Genomic DNA, 18,428 nt, shown 5'->3' with positions numbered 1-18,428 from the left:
ACAACGGGGGGGGGGGGGGAGTCCTTTCTTAAGGTACAAATACGGGCTCCTCATCAGAGTATCTTGTGGGGGGGGCTCCTGGCACCTTATGTTTTGTAAGCTCCCCCACTTGATAGTTCTGTGGCCAGACCAGCAGAACTCTGCTGTTATTTTCTTTTAAATGTGCCCAGTATGGTGTTTTCCTAAACATGATCTCTTTCGAGAATATGAAGGGAGGCGTGTGCAGTGAATGGTGGTCTCTAGAGATGGGTTTTCTGGGGGCAGGGGAGGTCTGGGAGGAACTGATGACTAGGCAATTCTGGGAGGGAGGGGGAAGGAAGGGGGGCGGTCAGGGACAGAGAGGGTGTGAATGCAAAGAACCTGAGCTAGTTCTTTGCCACTGGCATACCGGGTCCCCCTTGAGCAGGTTCCCAAGCCACCTGGGGCTGGCACACCTATGGCACAGCAAACACAGCCTCCAGGCATAGGTGTGCCCGGTGGCAGCAGCAGCATCCTTCTGGGTGGTGTCTGCCTCAGACTGTGAGTTCTGTGTTTAATTCATCATGTCCAACTGTTTCACTTTTCTAATTCACAAACCCATGCCCAGCAAATCTTACCTGGGGTTACTAAGTTTACAGCGTATTTATGCTCAAAAAGAAGGATTTCTCTCCTGGTCTTAATGTGGAACCGTTGTATTTTCCTTCCTGAAATCTGGGAGCTGGCTTGCCTCCCTGCCCTTCTGGGGATTCTAACTTTTGCCCAAAGTGGGCATGTGTGCTGAGACACAACTTCCAGACCCTGGCGTGAGGGACGGTGGAGCAGGGGACTGGCAGAGGCACGGTAGATCTGAGGAGGATGGTCAGGGGTGGAAATGGGAGGAGAGCTGGGAGCCATACCAGCTGGAGATTGTCATTTCACTTTATTATTAATAATATTATTATTTTTAGCACACTTCTGTTTAAGGAACAACCACAGGAAGCCTGATTGTAACTTAGCCAGTGACTGGAAACCCAGAGAGCCAGACCAGAGTGTCACCGCTGTGGCTGTGTTCAAAAAGAAGCCAGCCCCAAAAGGAGTCATTGGCCTGCCATGAATTATTTCAGGAATGTGACCTTTTTTTAAAAAGTCAATCTGAAACTTTCTGAGCTGCACAGGTGAGGTCATTTTCATGATAAGAAACCCCTGCTGTTCCCTCCCTCCAGGTCCCCCCTGCCCACCTCCACAGCTGAAGATACCCTGTCCCGAAACAATCTTTTCTTTAGCTAGTAACTTCTTGCCTCAAGCTCCTGTGGTCCCTACCAGTTTCCAACGGCTGCTGTAGCAAGGAATTGCGACCTTACTGAAATACAGCAACAGAACTGTGTTACCTTGCATTTCTGGAGGTCAAGTCGGCAGTGGGTTCGGTGTGGGCAGGGCTGTGTTCCTCAGGGAGACTCTAGGGAGGATTCTATTTTCTTAAGTTCCACCTTCCAGAGGCTGTCCACAATCATGGGGCCATGGCCCCTGCCCCCATCTTCAGAGCCGGCAATGGCTGGCTGAGTCTTCTCCCATCTCCACACTCTGACCCCAACTCTTCTGCCTCCCTCTTCCACATCCAAGGGCCGTTGTGATTACACTGGACCCACTTGGACACCTCGGGATACTCTTAATTAGAAGCTTAATTCTATTTACTTCCTTAGTTTCCCTTTGCCATGTCATGTACCGTATCCACAGGTTGTGGGGATCAGGATATGGATATCGTTGGAAGGGAGGACATTATTCTGTCCTGCCATGTGCCCCATGCAGTAAACTGCCGTCTGTGCCTCTAGAGCCACGTCGTCCAATATGGCGGCCAACAGTTACACGAAGTGTTGAATCCTAGAAATGGGGTCCAAACTGAGATGTCCCATCCATGCAGAATGCACACGGCGTTCTGAAAGCACAAGACGAATACAGAATGTATGTATCTCATGAATAACTTTTTAACAGTTGGTCACCTGTCGCCATGATGGTATCACCAACTAGACCCCAAGACCTGACCTTTACGCACCCACATGCTTGTACTCACCAACTTTTTTTTTTTTTATTTGACAGAGAGATCACAAGCAGGCAGAGAGGCAGGCAGAGAGAGAGGAGGAAGCAGGCTCCCCGAGAGAGCAGAGAGCCCGATGCGGGGCTCGATCCCAGGACTCCGAGATCATGACCTGAGCCGAAGGCAGCGGCTTAACCCACTGAGCCACCCAGGCGCCCCAGTACTCACCAACTTTTGTCCCACGTTTTTCCTTACACTCTTCTTCCTGGCTTATCTCCACAGGCCCAGACCATCCAGACCAGTTTCAGCTTAACCCCTGATGTGAGCCTGCACAGATGGACCGTGGAGTGACCTCTAGAATGACACACAATCACCTTAACCTTGTTGTAGCACTGTAATCTCCACCCACAGGGGAACTTCAGTATCGTTTACAGAAGGTCCCAGTTCTGTCCAGGCACATTTCCTTCAGGCACAAGGCCCAGCTCTGCATAGGAAGACAAAGCTTCCTTATCTAAATATTCACCCTAACCCTAAACAGAAGGAACCCATCACCCTCAGGGAGTCATGGCCTTGAAGCCATTCCCTGTGATCTCTTTATTTGCTGCAAAATAAAGTTTTCTTTGCAAAGCAGCTCAACCTGCTGCCCTTTCAGATGCTCTGAGAAGCAGACCCAGGCTGGTTCAGCTCCAGAATCCCCCCAGAGGTCACCTCCACCTCTTCAAATCTGTCTCACCTTGACCACTGCCCTCCTGGGGTCCTTCCGCCCGTCTCTTTCCAGCGGTCACCCCATTCAACTCTAGTCATGCTGGTTTCCACAAACACTTCCTGGGATCCTGAAGCCTTGGGTCAGGCCTGACAGATTGGCCTTCAGGCCTATGACCTGGCCTTTGTCCATGAATCTGCTTCTCATTTTCAGGGTCAATCTCCAACTGCCTCAGCTGTGTGGACACTCTGGTGACTGAGTCCCTGCCCTGCTCCATTCCACCTCTCGGTGGATGCTGACCATGTCCACGGGGAACTCTGGGGGAGCCAATGTGGCTTGACTCGAACTTGGGCCTACCCAAGACTTTGGCAAAATCTTAGCCTTGAATTGCAAGACCCCAACCCATGGTTGCAGGGACAGGCCCACGACTTTACAACTGACCCTTTTTATCTTTACAAATCAGTGTGACCTCAGGGCCTTATCACTCTGCCTGGCTCCCCCCCTTCCAAGCCCTGTCCTAAAAACCTGGCTGGCTTCATATCAACGGGCTAATTACTTGTGCTGTAATGATCAACCTGCCTAATTTATCACTTCTTTGAACATTTAATTAGCCAGCAGTGCAAGACAATTAGGTTCTGAATTAGGATAAATTAAACTGCTAGCTTAGCAGCTCTAAGGACATGGAAACTATAACCAATTATATCTACAAAAAGAGTTGACAGAACCGTCAAAGAGCAAAGAGCTACCAGCCCAATGGGCCAAATATTCTGGAGAACCGGGGGGGGGGGGGGGGGAGTGTCAGTTGTTTTAGCTTGGAAAACAGAGCGGGGAGGTGTAAACCTTTGCGAGAACAAAACCTTTGCGGGGGACAGGGTTTGGAGCCTTTACCCCCCCGCCCCCAACTAGAAAATGCTTCTAGCATCTGCGACAATGGACTGTATGATTATTTTCAAGATTTTAAGTCATCTCTTCGCCCCACACGGGGCTGGAACACATGACCCTGAGATCAAGAGTCATAGGCCCAACCGAAGGAGCCAGCCAGGCGCCCCATTTTAGAAGATTAAGTAGAATTAGAAATTTGCAGAAGTCGCATGCCCAATGGCCATGCCTAGGATCATTGTTTTGCTGGCCCCCCAAATTATGGATGGTACCCCAGGATAGGTATATATGGTATAAATTCCTACAGAAGAAAGTAATTTCTCATCGATCTATCTAAGCCAAGCTACTCTCGAATCTTCACCCCACAATGCTGTTTGTACTCCCCGGGTAGATGCTGAGCTGGGCAGAAGTTGGGGATGGCTGGGGACAGATGTCCTTCTAGCCTGAGGTTCATTCAACATTTACTTTCACTGTGAGGAAAAGTGATTGACCCATGTGGGGCTTCCCCTCAGACAGGGTGGTGAACCAAAGAGAAGGAGAAAGAAGACAGGAGGCCAGGAGCCTTCTTGAGCTTATCCTCTTTTTGGGGTTTCCCATGGGTGCAGAAGGACCTCTCAGGCTCAGGGAACGAACGGTCTGCAAAGCAGGCTGTTACCATCATGTGAATCCATTCACTTCCTTGTCTGTGACTGAAGACCTCTCGTGAAGCCTTGTACGTGCGGTTCGGGTCTCGCTCACAGCAGCTTTATGAATGAATACTCAAGGGGACTTTATGTGTGGGGTTGGGTTTTGTGTTCTGGGAGATGCCTGGGCCCTCCCTTTCCAAGCACAGTGCCATCAGCAGTTAACATGCAAGAAATCCACAAGGAAAATGCAAACTTCAGCATGAAGAGTATCACCAAGTTCCCTGGCTTGACTTGCCATCTCCCTCTTTCCCTACCTTTCTTTTCTGGAACTCATGTCTACAGCTCAGTCATGAGTGGGATCACTGCAGACCCCAAAACACTGTGGCTAGTAAAATGGGGAAAACGTACTGCAGGGATGTGTGCCTGGTTGAAGGCAGCCTTCCAGAACCATGAGCCAAGTCACAGGCTCAGGGAGGGTGTTGTCCTGCTTCCGAATGCCTAAGAAGAGGGGCGATGAGGACGCCAGAGAAAGACGTTTTCAGCATGGTCAAAGGCAGTTTGATTACTTCACGAAGGGAAGTGGTTGGCATGCTGTGAATGTTTGGAGGAAAGTGGCAAGTGCCAAAACAGGAAAGCACCCAGTGAGCAAGAATATCCTTATAATCCAGAAACCTTCCTGCAGGAGGCAGCTTATAGCAGAGTCAGGACTGAGTGCCCCAGCTGACCAGCTCTGCAAGTCAGTTCTTCTTACCTTCCCAACCTCTCTCTCTCTTTTAAAGATATTATTTATTAATTTGTTAGACAGAAGAGAGAGAGCACAAGCACGGAGAGTGGCAGGCAGAGGGAGAAGCAGGGGCGGGACTTGATCCCAGGATACCGGAATCATGGGCTGAGCCAAAGGCAGACGTTTAACCGACCGAAGCACCCAGACATCCCCATACCTTCCCAACTCTTAAGGTTTTGTTCATTTGGCTTCGTTGACAACAAGGAAACTGGCAAGACTTTTTCAGGAATAGGCTTTGGCATCATGGTTTCTGGACTAAGGGTATTCCTTGTCCCACCCCTCTCGAATCCCATCCCAGACATGGAGCGAAGCACAGCCAAGACATTTCCTAAACCCTTACTGTAACAGAGGATCATAGCCATTTGATCATAGTCTGGGAGATCAGGAGCAAACAGCAGGTTTAGTTTTAGAAATTTTGTGGGGAGCACAGTTCCTACGAAAGCTCAGAAGCAAATGTCATAAACTCTTCACATCATCTTAGAGAATGTTTGCAGGTATGCATTTCGCTGACATATTTAGAGCAAATTAGTCTCCTCTGCATTGTCTTTCTAAATTGTATCATATCATCACTTCATTAAAAATACTCCAATTAAGGGAAAGAATGAAGTTCCTATAGGGTAGCTCTCTGTGCATATTAGTCTGAGGCTTTCAAATTAGAGACCAAATCACAGGTCTCTGTTACCATGAGAACCACAGCATTTCTCTGGCTGTTAAAATTATTAACTCAAAGAACATGCATCTTCTTAAACTCTGCCTGTTATTTATCTACTGTTCCATGGGCTTGTCTGTGCCTCGAGTGAACTCTATTAATCACCAGTGCAAGAGAGAACAACCACTACTTTCTTCCTGTCAGGAGTGGCAAGCAGTGGCAATTCATTTCCCCATGTCACTCCATCCCTCTTGGAGGAGAGAGGAGAGGAAGGACGGAGACACTCAGGAGTGAAGGCAGTCGGTCTGAAGGAGCCTGAGAGGAGGCACAGAGATGAGAAAGACTGGCTGTCAGTGGCTTTCAAACCCTCTTTGCCACTGCAGACAGAGGACGCTGAGCCGTGACCAGCTGACCAGGTGGCCAGTCTAAAAGCAAAGTACAGCGCGAACATCACCTTATACCGTACAGAATGATTTCCGAGCCATTCATTCTTTTCATCTCCCATGAACGAGGCATTATTATCCCTACTGAACAAAGAAAGAAACTGAGGCAATGAGAAATTCCACAACTTGCTCAAAAAGCCGAGACAGTGGGTGGAGAAACTGGGCTGCAAAGTGAGATACTCTGTTTTTATGGGCCCAGCACGCTTCCGCTGCGCGACTCTGCTGAGATACTCTGTTTTTAAGTCCCACGTTCCTCCCTCCCCCAAACGAAAAACCTATATGAAGGTGTTTACAGCAGTTTCATTCGTAATTGCTCAAACTTGAAATCAACCAAGATGGTCTGCACCCGGCGAAGGGATAAGCAAACTGGCACATTTAGACAATGCACTATTATTGGGCGTGAGAAAAAAATGAGCTATAAAACCACAAAGAGACATAGAGGAATTTTAAATGCTTTTTACCCAGTGAAAGTAACCAATCTGAAGAGGCTACGTATTGTATGATTGCAACTATGTGACATTCTAGAGAAGTCAAAACTATGGAGACATTTAAAACACCAGTGGTGCCCAGGGATGAGTGGGGAGGGAGGGATAAATGGGCAGAACACTGATGATTTTTAGGGCAGTGAATACACTTTGTAGGACACGATCACGGTGGGTACATGTCATTTACACATTTATCCAAATCCATTGAATGCCCAACTTCAAGAGTGACCTGTGATGTGACCTGTGGACTCTGGGCAATTATGATGTGTCAGTGTAGGTTCATGGGTTTGTACCAGTATATCATGATGGTGGGGTAAGTCCATAATGGGGAAGGCTCCCCTTGTGTAAGGACCAGGAATATACGGGAAATCTCTGTACTTCCCTCTCAATTTTGCTGTGAACCTAAAACAGCTCTAAAAAAAAAAAAAAAAAAAGAGGAAAAAAAAGTCTTAAAAAATATCTCATGTCTTTGTCTTGTTACTCACCAGGCAGCAGGAGTGAACCCACTGTCACTTAAAAGGTCAGAAGAAAGTGGTTGCTGGGATCGGACACTATGATGGGAAAATGGAGCAGGAAGAATGAGTGTCAGAAGTCAGTGGGGCTCTGTGGGAACCGGGGTTGAAGGCTACAGGGGCACAGAGCCTTTTTAGCAAAAGCTCTGGCTGGGCTGTCACCCCTTTGCTCAGCTTGGCTAAGCTCATTCATTTCTCAAGTGTCACAGTGCCTAGTTGTGCGTTCTGCCTGTGGCTGACTTGTTCTCTTAAGGACTTTGTTTATTGAAGTCTACTGTGTGAGACCTCACAAAGCAAACACACCAAACTCCCCAATCAGAAAATCGTAACCTGTGTCCTAGAGGCTCTGCCATATCTTTTCTTGGTCACTACCATTGACTGTGATTTTTAGTACCATACATTAGTGTTGCCGGTTCTGGGTTTTCTATAGGAGGAATCCCATTGTGTGTTCTCTTTTCAGCCTTCCTTTTGTTAAGCATTATGCTTGTTAGTGCCATCCATCATGCATGTGGGTGCGGTTTGTCCGTTTTCTCTGCTGTATAGTACTCCAGTTGGGTGAATCAACCATGATACACTTTTTTTCTTCTGCATTTGTTCATTTGAGTAGTTTCCAGCTTGGAGCTAACATGAATTGTGCAGGTGCATACATTCTTCTGTGTGTTTGGGGAGGAATATGTGCATATTTCTCTGGATTATATCCCAGGAGGGGAGTTGCAGGGTCATGGAAAAGTACGTGTTCAGTTTTAGTCATTTATCATCAAGTACTTGAGGCTTTGCCTTGTATTGTGTAAATTAGTAAACATTTGTAAATATTTTTGTAAGTATTTTTGTAAATGATTCTGTGGTTTTGAGAGTCATGGGGTATTAAAATGGTATGATTCCAGTTCTGGATGAAGTCCCAAAAGACAGAAGCATAAGTATAAATGGCCAGCACTTTACATTCTCAAAGGAGGGTCTATACCAGTTGGGAAAGGTCTAGAATTCCAAAGGTGTCAGACAACCTGCCCTGTGCCTCTTAGCTCAAAACCTACATGGGGCTCATTGGGGTGAAAATGGGAGAGTCCAGGACAGAGTTGGTGGCTGTGTCTTGCCCCCAGTTTCAAAGGGCTTCAAAGAAGCGCCCCAGAGTGCTCCTACAGGTCTCCTGGAATGCAATTTCTCAGAAGGCAGAGTGTAGTGAGCATGCTGGGAGCTAATATACCCGCTCGGACTGCAGGGAAAGGATGCAAGTTTCCCTGGAACAGTGGGAGCCTCGTGGGAAGCAGAACATCCTAAAGAGAGGGACAATTTCAGTAGAAAGAAGCTGAAGTTGGGGTGGCTGTATTAGCTGGCCAAAAGGTTCCTTGCCCTGCTAAGGAGCAGAATGAGTTGGCTTGCCAGCTAGGGGCTCCAAAGGACCCACAAAATGATCCATAAGCAAGAGGTGGCAGTAAATTCCTGCTTATGGGCAGAGGAGACCACCAGTCTACACAGGGGTCCTGCTCAGTCCTGCCCCTTCTCTCTCCTGGTGTCTGACTCCTTTTCTCAAGCAGGAGGAGCCAGAGGCAGCCTTCACAAGACAGAGACAGGAGAGCAGCACTGGACAGGGAAGTGCAGAATAATTCACCAGCTGGTGCCTTATTCCGGCCCTACTGCCTTTCCATCCTGCAGCAAGTACAACTGGGCTGGGAATGGTTTAACTTCAGATGCGGCTCAGATTATGGAGTAGACATCCTTCAGGCATACGAACCATTGAGATGAAATTACTCTTGGGACTAACAGCAGCGATAGGCTCTTTAGTTTACAAGAGTGATCTGAACAATTTGGAACATCTTGCTCAGTGGGGCCACTGGGATTACATTGGAGCAAGGGATGAGATAGGGACGGGCATGTCAAGACAGATGTGTCATGACGCAGGGAGATGTTAGAGGCTTTAGAAGGGGAAAACGGTTAGGAGTCATCAGTGAGTACAGACAGCCCTCACCCTTGGGTCAGGTGTAAAGTCTGGTTTGCCCTAAGGCTCTTATTCTCCATTTGGGAGGGAAGCATCCTTCCACATCAAGCAGAGTATGCACACCCTCACTGGTGGGGTTCTTGATACCTTGGGGTTCCTCAATTTGAATGTTCTAGAGCTGCAGGAGAGGGAATATAAATTATATAAATTATAACCCAGGAAAGTCATTTACAAGCAAGAAAATGACTCCTGGGCAGGCCTCCTCAGGAAGCCCACCATGGCTGAGTTCCTTAGGCTGTACCCAAGAGGGACTCTCCATTTTGAACCCTGAACTTCAGAAACATGAACAAGAGTGGTAATTTCCAACCTGCGGTCCACAAACCACTGGGGTGGGGGACAGAGCAGAGGTAGGGCCATGCTCAGAATTACAGCAAGAAGTCAACTATCTCTTACCATCTTGAGACCACGTACTGCCAGTAAAGCAACCTAGTAAAACATGGCGTCATGGAAGGTATTCAACAAGTGTGTAATAAGACGCACACTCTTCAAATGCATTACTGGATTTTTTATAACTCTGGGCCATTATGTAATTCTTCATCACAAATATTATCATGGGAGGACCCGATGCTTTCTTATTTTTTGCTCCCTTAAAGAGATGTCCTTATACCAGATGAGAGGAAAGAGATACACAGGATTGTGATGCCATTGCATTAATGCTAAAACGCCATTTAGCCAGCATGCAGGCTGCCAGATAACACTGTGAGGTACTAGAGGGATGAATTGAAAATTGTCATTCCGTCAAACTTAGTGACAACATTATCTGCAGATCTTAGAAAAATCAGCTCAGAAAAATCCCTGGTTGGTAGTGATCCTCTCAGATAGATTGAAATCTTTCTAGGCTATTCCTCGGGGCTCATCAATCAGAGTAGTTGTCATGGTGAACAGTTGAATGGATGGTTTCCATTTAATTATCTTCAGCCCTCTAGATATTGAAGGCACTTGGGGACAGCAGGCTCTGCCGGCCCCTGTCTCCTTAGCTAAAATAACTGTTGCTTTTTCCCTGCCAGCCGTCCCTTGGAGGCATTCATTCATTCATTTGTTCAGTAATGCATACCAAGTGCCTATTATGTGTCAGGCATGTTCACCTGCCAAGGATTTCTCTGAAAATGTCAGGCGCCATCTATGACTTTGCATACTTCAAGCTGGATCCACAGACAACCATGACAGTTGTGAGTCCATGCTTTGTGTGCTCAGAGGAAGGTGTTGGTGCTTGGGAAGTTACTACTAGGTGTTGGCCAAATGGCCAGAAGCTAGGAGTTGGGTACCAAAGAAACATTAGCTCAGATAAAGGTATTGACTGTGGGAGGAAGCCCAGGTACAATTCCTTCCAGAGAACTGGAGATAAAAGGGGAAGCAATAACAGGGACAGCAAGCAACGTGGGCAGGAGGAAGCTGGTGATGAGGAATCAATGGGTAAAAGGAGGAAATTAGAAAAGAATTAATAGGGAATTAAGAAGGGTCCTGGAGCTGTTCCTTGGATAGCATCATGGTTTCCATACTATTCATTAGATATCAAAATTTATGAGGTCAGAGTCAAGTCTTGTCTTAAGGAAGCAAGGTTAGGTGGAGACCACATACACAATTGACATGGCATCCATCCGCCCACCCATCCATTCGTCCATCCATCCATCCATCCATCCATCCATCCATCCATCCATCCATCCAACGATCCATCCATTTGTTTACCTAGCAAATGTTTTCTGAGTGTCTAAGGTGCACCTGTCGTCTGGTAGTGAAACACATGAAGCCAATAATTACACATGTGCTTATTTAGTCACAAGTATAAGTCATGCTGTAAAGTCCATGATCAGAGAGAGTGTCATGGAAGGCTTCCCTGGAGCAGTGACACTCAGCTGAGAATGGGAAGGTGAGGAGGAACTAGTAAGAAGAGGCCAGATATGGGGTAAATTTTCCAGGCAGGGGGAAAGAATGGATGAGGACTTTACAGAGATATGAGTACCCAGGGAACAAAGATGGATACTGGTCATATCCCAGTGAGCCACTGGGACATGACCCTATAAGCAACAGCATTTAAAGAGGTGGAGAGATATGAATGGAGTTGCTTTCTTAAAGGAAAACTCTGTGCTGTGGGGAGAAGGTGGTAGACGAAGGCAAGAGTGGAGGGATGGAAAACTATTAGGAAATGAATATGGCAGCCCAGGCAAGAACTCTCAGAGGTCTGGCCTTGAGTGGTGTCCATGGAGGTGGAGACCAGTGGTTATCCTCACTCTGGTGTCTGGGTTTATAGCTCTTCTACCAACTCCTACCAACATGGTGGTATGAACCCTCATTGTACATACTAATGCACACTCAGCAGAGGGAGCTTCCTCCAAACCACAGTAGACCCCTTGCACAACTTCACATCCACCCATAAGGCTAATGGGTTCCATTAGGGAGCATGGTTTGCCTTAAATCAATGGAGAGTCTCTGAATTGGTGGCTTATCTGACAATGATCTCAAATCCAGGACCAGACCAAGGGGACTCAGGCTCAGAAGGAAAGAAAACTGACCCTGAAAAAGAAAGAGTTTGAGTTATCTCAACACTTAGGGAGCCAGCCCAGGGGTAGCGGTCCAAGCAGTGTCTTCTGCTCATGGGTTTTGCATTGTATCAGTGCTGCTTTTTAGGTTGATAAGAAAGAAGAAATATAAGCCTTTTAGCATTCTTCCCTCCAGAGTGCTGAGGAAGCTCTGGCCTGTTATCAGAGGGAGTAGGGAAGAGAGGAAGGAAAGAGATGGGAGAGACTAGATTTTTGTCCATTTTTGAAATTTATCTTCAATTCTTTCCCCTCCAGTGACAGGACCAATTTTCTGTAAATGTCACAGGTATGGAGATGGTTGGTAGAAACATATCAGGTGCCATATTGGCAGCCAAAAGATGTAGTGTTGGTGCCAATGGATGGCACCGACCATGGAGGTGTAGTAGTACCTCAAGAAGGGTGTTGACATTGGCAGTGATGTGTCAATGTCAAAAGTATGGTCTTTGGAAAACATCGGATCAAGCTCCCAATGATCAGGTGATGACCACCCCTGCCCTTGATTAGAATTTCTCTGGCTGTATATCAACTCTTTTAGTGGAAAGTGGACACCTCCTTCTGTCCCTTTGAGGCTTGGTTTTAGGACTCTGGGGGCTGTGTTATATGTCTTGAGAAGCAGGCTCTTGTCTCCCTTGTGTGGTTGGCATTTTCCATAGCACTGCTACATCACCAATGATGAGTGTCGATGGCACACTATCGCCTCAACTAGTTACCAGCACATCACCACTGATGTCCACACCCCACACCCTAATGCACTGCTGTCCTCCATGGTTGGTGACATCTGTTGGGCCCAATGCTACACTTTTTGGCTGCCAAGATGGCAGCTGATGTGTTTCTACCAACCATCTCCATGCCTGTTGCTTATTTTGTTTTATAATCTCTTCATCCTGATATGCAGTCACAGAAACTGAGTCATGAGTGGAGGAGCAAGCCCTTGGCTACCCTTGGAACTACACTGTCCACACACAGTGGTAGTTCTTGAGCCAAACTTGGGCACCATCAATCTCTTCGTGTTTCCCCCACATCAGTTCAAATCTCCAGAGAAATAGAAGTCAAGGATTTGGACACAAACAAGGTCTACTGGGGAAATTTCTCTGAAGGGTGAGGGGAAGAAGGAGCAGGGTTCATAGAGAGAGCCCTCAGGTCACTATGCAGTGACACCACATGCAAGGAGACACCAGTGTAAGGAGAGAGGAAAGGGAAGGGGACCAGGTAGGAAGAGCACTGGACTGTACCGTATCTCTAAGTCTGAGAGTCTTGGCTGGGTCATAGGAACTGCCTGACTTAGTTAGATATTACTGTGTTCCAAATAACCCAATATTTAATGCCTCAACTTTCTTTATCTCAGGGTTTCTGAGATATTTATTTATTTATTTATTTTTAAGATTTTATTTATTTATTTGTCAGAGAGAGAGAGAGAGAGAGAGCGAGCACAGGCAAACAGAGTGGCAGGCAGAGGCAGAGGGAGAAGCAGGCTCCCCACAGAACAAGGGGCCTGATGTGGGACTCGATCCCAGGACGCTGGGATCATGACCTGAGCCGAAGGCAGCGGCTTAACCCACTGAGCCACCCAGGCGTCCCCTGAGATATTTAAAGCCTTAAACTTTCTTTACCTCAGGGTTTCTGTGGGTTAGGAATTCTGGAGCAGCTTAGCTGGGTGGTTCTAGCTTGCAGCCTCTCATGAGGTTGCGGTCAAGATGTTGGCTGTGGTTGCTTGAAGACTTGATTTGGGTAAGAGGATGTAGTTTCAAGGTGGCTCGCTCTCATGGCTGGCTGTCAGCGGGAGGCTATTCTCTTGTCAAATGGACATCTCCAAAGGTCTGCTTCCCCCAGAGTGAGTCATCCTAAGGAGCAGAACAAGGTGGAAGCTATGATGTCTTTTATCATCTCGTGAAGTCACAGCTATCAGTTCTGTGGACTCCTTTTGGATGCCCATTGTCGGGGGGATGGTCTGCACAGGGTGTGGATACCCAGGGTTTCTTGAGGATTCAGTGGGGCTGTCTTGGGAACTGACTCTCACACCTCACAAACAATGATTATCTGTTAGAGGACCCCATGGTGGGAGGAAATAGCCTGGTTCTAGAACACATGCTGTGCCCAGCTATCAGATGGGAGCTGTGGGGAGCAAAACATGACTTTCATGTGAATTCTGTGGAGAGCCCATGGAGGATTCCTGAAAGATGGGGAAGAGGGAGATGCTGGGGGCTGACCACTCACTATGCTTCTCAGGCAAGGCTTCCTGACAGGGAGATCTGAGCAGTACACCGCTCCCATTCCTTTATGTAAGTGGTCTCTGAGAATATCCATTAATGGGCCCCCTTGTTCCAGGCTTCTCTGAGTTAAGAATGACTGCATCTTCAGGTTGAGCTGGGAACACTGCCTTATTAAGAAGAAGAAACACACAGAGAGATGAACTAACCCAAGGTCTCCCCCAAGATGACAGAAGCAGAGCTCAAATGAAGGATTCTCCATTTCAAGCCCAGGGTTCTTGGCTTGGTGCCATGAAATTCCCATAAACCCTGCCATCTGTGTGAGGGACGGGCTTGCAAGGACATTCCTGGTTGCTAACTATGCCATTAACTATGAGGCACATTCCTATTTTTACTCTTCCGGCTGCTACGGCAACAGATTCGACTCCCTAATTATGTTTTGCTTGGGCTAATGTAAAAATTAATTTTTGTTCCCTGAACAGCCATCAACCACTGGTAAGAGGAGATAACTGAGAAGATTAATAAATTCACCCGACACCAGCACGATCCACCAGCAGGGGCAAGTTACATGCATGTTCTATACTGTACTCTGTCCATGATGCCTTCTTTCTCCCAGCGCTGTGCGACAGATTTTAATATTCCCATTTTAAAGCTGAAAAAATGGAGGGTAAGCAACTTGCTCAGAACTACACGCAGAATAAGTGGCAAGAGAGAACTTAAGTTGTATCTGTCAGAGTCCAAATTTAGTTTCTCTTTCTCCTAGGTGGGACTGCTTCCAGTTTTAATATTCATTTAGATTCCTAGTGGCATACAGGTGATGGGAGCAAGAGGGGACAGAGAGGAAAGGTGTACAACTGTTCAGAAGGGTCTGGCCAACAGCAGCATTTGTTGGGGTTACTGCTGTTTGGAATGTATTCTTAGCTTTGGTTCTGCTGCTTAATTGTTTCAGGTGACAGGAGGGTCTGTGAATCTCAGGGGGAATGGATTCATATTAATTAAACTCACAAGAGACTGATGTATAAATCTGAATGCCACTATTCCCTTGCAAGGGAATGACCAGAAGTTCCATGTCCATCCTCGAGGGCTTCCTCTTCCCAGAAGCTTCAGAGGTTGGATTACTGAGCAGAAAGCTGCTTGGTAAGTATAGAATCAGAACCATAGTATCTGGGAGGTAGCTTTGAAGAACTCTACACACAACTCATGTATAACTTTTGGCCTCCTCTCTTATGTGACGGGAATGTTCTGGTGTCTCTCTTCTTTAAACACACCTAAGGAAGTATTGTTGTGTCTTGCTGATCACTTTTGTTTTACTAAACCTTTCTCGCTATCTTCTCTTTGAGGTTATATATATATTTTTTCCCAAACATTTTATTATAACTATAATTTGTTAGACCACAGCTTTCTTCGCTAGGCCGCCATATTTAATTTCAAGGCCTCTTCCTACCATTGTGGCTTGCAGATTCTCTGTCCTTGCTAGCATGGCTTCACAAAGGTTTAACATTATGCATTAGATGCAATTTTCCTTATGATCGAACAAGATAAGTCAATCTAGGGCCTAAGGGCCTCGCCCTCTTGGAGAGTTGTGGGCATTGCTTGAAACCCGTTCTCAGCTGAAGGGACATGCACCGTTTCAAATCAGAGCTGCTGGAACCAGGTCTGGGACCCTAACTTGAAAGTAGCCCATCTGGAGATTCATCAGGTATTAAAAAACAAAAGAACTGGACCAAATAGATTCTTCCCCTAAAGAATCTGAAGTGAGAAATAGAAGTAAAAACAAACAAAAACAAAAAACAACAAACAAACAATAAAAAAACCCAACAACACACAGGCTGTTGGCAGAGAGAGCTTGCCAGTAGCAGGTCACGAAGCAGAAGGATGCCTCCTGTGTCTCCTTGGGCTGCTGGAACAAAGCACCACAGCCTGGGCCCTACAGACAACAGGAATTTACAGCCTCACTGCTCTGGAGGCTAGAACTCTGAAGTCAGGGTGTCATTAGTGTTGGTTCTTCTGAGGACGGTGAGGGACAATCTGTTCCCGGCTTCTCTCCCAGCATCTGGTAGCCCTAAGGCGTTGGCTCGTAGGGGACCTCCTCTGTGTGCCTTCACGTCATCTCTTTCTACATGTGGCTTTTTCTCTTTCCACATTTTCCTTCTTTACGTTGAATGACAATGCACCCTAATGACCCCTTTTTCAACTGCTTGCCTTTGCAGGGATCCTATTGTCAAATAAGGTTACATTCTAGTATGGGGGTTAGGACTTCGATGTCTCTTTTTTTGGGAGTGGAGGGAAGATGGATTGCAACCTGTAGAGCCAAACCCACAAAACAAGTTACTGTGGAGCCATGTGCTTCAGGGAGGAGGCCTGTTGTGGGCTCACGATTGGGTCTGGCTGCCCCCTCCCTGTCCCAGGGCAGCCTCTGTGGTGGCCACAGCGGGTACTATGGGGAAAGGCCTCAGCAGAGGGCACAGCCGGGCACAGCTGGGAGAGAGGGACCCTACAGAGCGCTGTGCCTATGGCCTTGACATCATCCCCTTTCTTGCTTTAGTGATTGTGTGTCCTTCCAAATGCAATAGTGGCCCACCTCTAGGATCTGGGGTCACCACAGTGGCCTCTCAATGGTCACCAAGCACACTGTCCAGGCATCAAGGCAGGGAATACACATCCTGAGCAGGGAGTTAGTTTACTGTCCCCATGCACTGGCTCTGGGACTCCGGGCTTCCACTCCCTCATGTCAAATGAAAGCTCTCTCTAGCTATAAAATTCTATGATTTTTATCGCAATCAATCAATTAAACCCAAGGAGTCCCTCCAACAGAAAGCCTTAAGGACGCTTTTTAGAAAATGCCCTGAGTGGGTAAATCACGTGTTCCTCAGTGAGCGTTCATTACCTAACTCTCTGGGAAGCAGACCAGGATTTCTTCCCAAATGTGAGCTTTCCTTAAAGCTGAAGTTATTTTTAAAAGGTAGACAAAACCCATAATATCACTTCTCTATTAATCCGTAGATGTGAAAAGAGTCCTACTAGTTCTGAGTCTCAGATAAATACACAAGAATAATAACAACCTTCGCAGAAAGGTATTGAACGTCAGACAGTTACAGAAGGCGAGTGTTATTTGTTCCAAGGAACCCATACCATGGAAGCTTCTGATTCTGTGTGTAAGCTGCCAGAAAAGGCAATTACTGTTCTTTTTCTATTTTCGGTCTTGCAATACCCTAGAATTCTCTCCATTGTGGGCCACCTGTCAGGAGGAGCAATTTGGCACCTTTGTAGGAAAGTCTCCATCCCAGACTTTTTTTCAAAGAAATACAAACTCCAGGCATGCGTTGGGCAGGCGTCGGGAAGCGGAAGGAAGCCATGTACACCGGCATCCTATAGATGGCTACCAGGCACCTGCTGTGCTAGGCGTGTGTGTGTGTGTGTGTGTGTGTGGCTAAGATGCACGGTTCCTCCCCTCAAGCCCTCCCAGACCAAAGTAGGGACACCAGGGTAGTCAAATGTTCTGTGCTCTGTATGGTTTCTGGGACATGCACGTCCAACAGCGGAGGGATGATGGAGTCTATTAGGGCACGTCCATACGAGTGAGTATCCCGCAGCCATAACCGCCTTGTTTAGGAAGAGTTACTTAATATGGCTTGCTTTTCTACTCGCTGTTGAATGTTAAATGAAATAGGCAGGATACAGAGTTCTCCGTATTTTTTTAAGATTTATTTATTCATTTGAAAGAGACAGAGAGCGTGCCCACATGCACGTGTGCACAAGGTAGGGGAGGGACAGAGGGTCAGGGAGAGAGAATCTCAAGCAGACTTCCCGCTGAGTGTGGGATGCAATCTCAGTGCCTTGAGATCATGACCTGAGCCAAAACCAAGAGTTGGAGGCTCAACTGACTGCACCCCTCAGGCATCTCAGGTCTTCAGTTGGTTTTATGGGAAATAGATAATACATGAAAGAGTAGCTACCATTAGTTAGTGCACAGCATTAACAATAAGAATAAACCTAATTTCCCTGTGCCCATTTCCCAGCTTAGACGGGAACATGGCAAAGATCTTTACATTTTCCTTGATGGCGAGTCCTGCCCTCCTCCTTAGAAATAACTACTATCCTGACAGTTGTATTAATCATTCTCTTGCTTATCTTTATTATTTCTTTATGATGGTTTAAAAAAATACAAAGCGGGAGCTCTATCCTCTTAATAAATTTTTAAATGTACAGGACAGTGCTATTAACTAAAAAGACAGTGTTGTATGGCAAATCTCTAGGTTAATAATTTATATACATATTAATAATCATTTAATATGCCTTTATGTTAATTTTAAAAACATAAGTAACAACATTTATGTTATTCAGTATATAGAGAGGATTTTGCTTCCACATCTTGGCTCTTGTGAATAATGCAATAAACATGGTGTATGAACAACTCTTTGAAAAGCTGATTTCAGTTCTTTTGGATAATGACTCAGAAGTGGGGTTGCTGGGTGATATGCTTATTCCATTTTGATTTTTTGAGGAACTTTCATACTTTTTTCTGTAGCAGCAACACCATTTTACTACCCCATTACCATTATTTCTCCAAGGATTAGTGATGTTGAGTGTGTTTTCATACACTCATGGGCCATTTTAATG

This window comes from Lutra lutra, chromosome 18 (assembly GCF_902655055.1).
Source record: "Lutra lutra chromosome 18, mLutLut1.2, whole genome shotgun sequence".
Taxonomy (NCBI): domain Eukaryota; kingdom Metazoa; phylum Chordata; class Mammalia; order Carnivora; family Mustelidae; genus Lutra; species Lutra lutra.
Note: the sequence above shows the minus strand (reverse complement) of the source record.